Raw genomic sequence first — 2500 nt, 5'->3', positions numbered from 1 at the left:
CTGTTTCTCTGTGTGTGTGTGTTAATATGAGTATCGCTCTGTTTCTGTGTGTGTGTGTGTTAATATGTGTATCTCTCTGTTTCTGTGTGTGTGTGTTAATATGTGTATCTCTCTGTGTGTGTGTATCTCTGTGTGTGTATCTCTCTGTTTCTCTGTGTGTGTGTGTTAATATGTGTATCTCTCTGTTTCTGTGTGTGTGTGTTAATATGTGTATCTCTCTGTTCCTCTGTGTGTGTTTCACCAAGGAGAAGGGACTTACTCTCCACAGTATGACTCATATCCTCCCTGGTCTCAGAGGTGGCGTGACATCATGACAGTCCCGTGTAGCTCAGTTAGTAGAGCAGGGTGCTTGCAACGCCAGGGTTGTGGGTTTGATTCCCACGGGGGACCAGGAGGAAAATGTATTCACTCACTACTGTAAGTAACTCTGAATGAGAGCGTCTGCTAAATGACCACAGTGTGAAATGTTAGGAACTGAACCAAGCGTGTGTGTGTGATGCACAGAGATACTATAAAAGGTCTGTACTGGTACTCTGTAAAAGGCAGCGATTGGCCCACTGTAGGGATAAAATGGACCCAGGCTGTGATAGTTGGAGTGCAGCATTCACTGTTGTGTTTGTGTTGCTCTCAGCACTGCAGTTTCATCTTCTGTCTCATAAAACCGCTATACAGGATTCTGAAAGGTTGTCAGGGAGAGAATAGAGTTGCCCTGGGTCTCAACGAATGCCAATGTTCCATTTGAGAACTCTCTAGACCTTTCTACATCCCCCGGCTGAGCGGAGTGTGTCTGGAGAGAACGACTGAACAAAGATATTCTCATCTCTTAGTATTTGTGTATCCACTGACCCTAACTAACCAACAATTCCAAGCCTAAACTGTTGTTTAAAGAAGAATGGGGAACAAGACAGAATGGCAAACAAGACAGAATGGCAAACAAGACAGAATGGGGAACAAGACAGAATGGGGAACACAAGACAGAATGGCAAACAAACAAGACAGAATGGGGAACAAGACAGAATGGCAAACAAGACAGGGAACAAACAGAATGGGGAACAAGACAGAATGACAGAATGGGGAACAAGACAGAATGGCGAACAAAACAGAATGGGGAACAAGACAGAATGGCAAACAAGACAGAATGGGGAACAAGACAGAATGGGGAACAAGACAGAATGGCAAACAAGACAGAATGGGGAACAAGACAGAATGGCAAACAAGACAGAATGGGGAACAAGACAGAATGGCAAACAAGACAGAATGGGGAACAAGACAGAATGGGGAACAAGACAGAATGGGGAACAAGACAGAATGGGGAACAAGACAGAATGGGGAACAAGACAGAATGGGGAACAAGACAGAATGGGGAACAAGACAGAATGGCGAACAAGACAGAATGGCGAACAAGACAGAATGGCAAACAAGACAGAATGGGGAACAAGACAGAATGGCGAACAAGACAGAATGGGGAACAAGACAGAATGGGGAACAAGACAGAATGGCGAACAAGACAGAATGGGGAACAAGACAGAATGGGGAACAAGACAGAATGGGACATTTTTTGCACACTTTTGTTTATATCCCTGTTTGTGAGCATTTTCCCAGATAATCCATCCACCTGACAGATGTGGCATATCAAGAAGCTGATTCAACAGCATGATCATTACACGGGTGCACCTTGTGCTGGGACAATAAAAGGCCACTTTAAAATGTGCGGTTTTGTTACACAACACAATGCCATAGATGTCTCAAGTTGAGGGAGCGTGTAATTGGCATGCTGACTGCAGGAATATCCACCAGAGCTGTTGCCAGATAATTATATGTTTATTTTTTATTTACAATAAGCCGCCTCCAAAATCATTTTAGAGAATTTGGCAGTACTTTCATCAGTACTTTTATTAGGCAGTACTTTCATCAGTACTTTCATTAGGCAGTACTTTCATAGGTACTTTCATTAGGCAGTACTTTCATCAGTACTTTCATTAGGCAGTACTTTCATCAGTACTTTCATTTCATGTAACCTCGTACTTTCATCAGCCCAGGACCTCCACATCCGGCTTCTTCACCAGCGGGGTCGTCTGAGACCAGCCACCCAGACAGCTGATCAAACTGTGGGTTTGCACAAAACCGAAGAATTTCTGCACAAACGGTCAGAAACCGTCTCAGGGACGCTCATCCGTATGCTCGTCATCCTCACCAGGGTCTTGACCTGACTGCAGTTCAGCATCGTAACCGACTTCAATGAACAAATGCTCACCTTCAATGGCCACTGGCACACTGGAGAAGTGTGCTCTTCATGGATGAATCCTGGTTTTAACTGTACCAGGCAGATGGCAGACAGCGTGTATTGTGGGTAAGTGGTTTTCTGATGTCAATGTTGTGAACAGAGAGCCCCATGGTGGCGGTAGGGTTATGGTATGGGCAGGGATAAGCTACGGACAGCTAACACAATTGCATTTTATTGATGGCAATTTGAATGCACAAAGATACACTGTTGTGCCAT

General features: G+C 44.4%; 1 protein-coding gene across 2 annotated transcripts in view; it reads left to right on the top strand.

Moving 5' to 3' along the window:
* Nucleotides 1-2071, top strand: part of LOC124018624 (beta-1,3-N-acetylglucosaminyltransferase manic fringe-like) — a 24434-nt gene extending 22363 nt beyond the window's left edge. The window contains exons 9-10 of one of the 2 annotated variants that reach the window (XR_006835651.1): nt 246-417; nt 2035-2071. The gene's annotated coding sequence lies outside the window, so the exon portion shown is untranslated. Of the gene's footprint in view, nt 1-245; nt 959-2034 lie in introns of those variants that run through there. The other variant, XR_006835650.1, reaches the window with a different exon arrangement.
* The last annotated feature ends 429 nt before the right edge of the window (nt 2072-2500 follow it).

This window comes from Oncorhynchus gorbuscha, unplaced genomic scaffold (assembly GCF_021184085.1).
Source record: "Oncorhynchus gorbuscha isolate QuinsamMale2020 ecotype Even-year unplaced genomic scaffold, OgorEven_v1.0 Un_scaffold_552, whole genome shotgun sequence".
Taxonomy (NCBI): Eukaryota; Metazoa; Chordata; class Actinopteri; order Salmoniformes; family Salmonidae; genus Oncorhynchus; species Oncorhynchus gorbuscha.
This window is presented reverse-complemented; position numbering and strand designations above follow the sequence as displayed.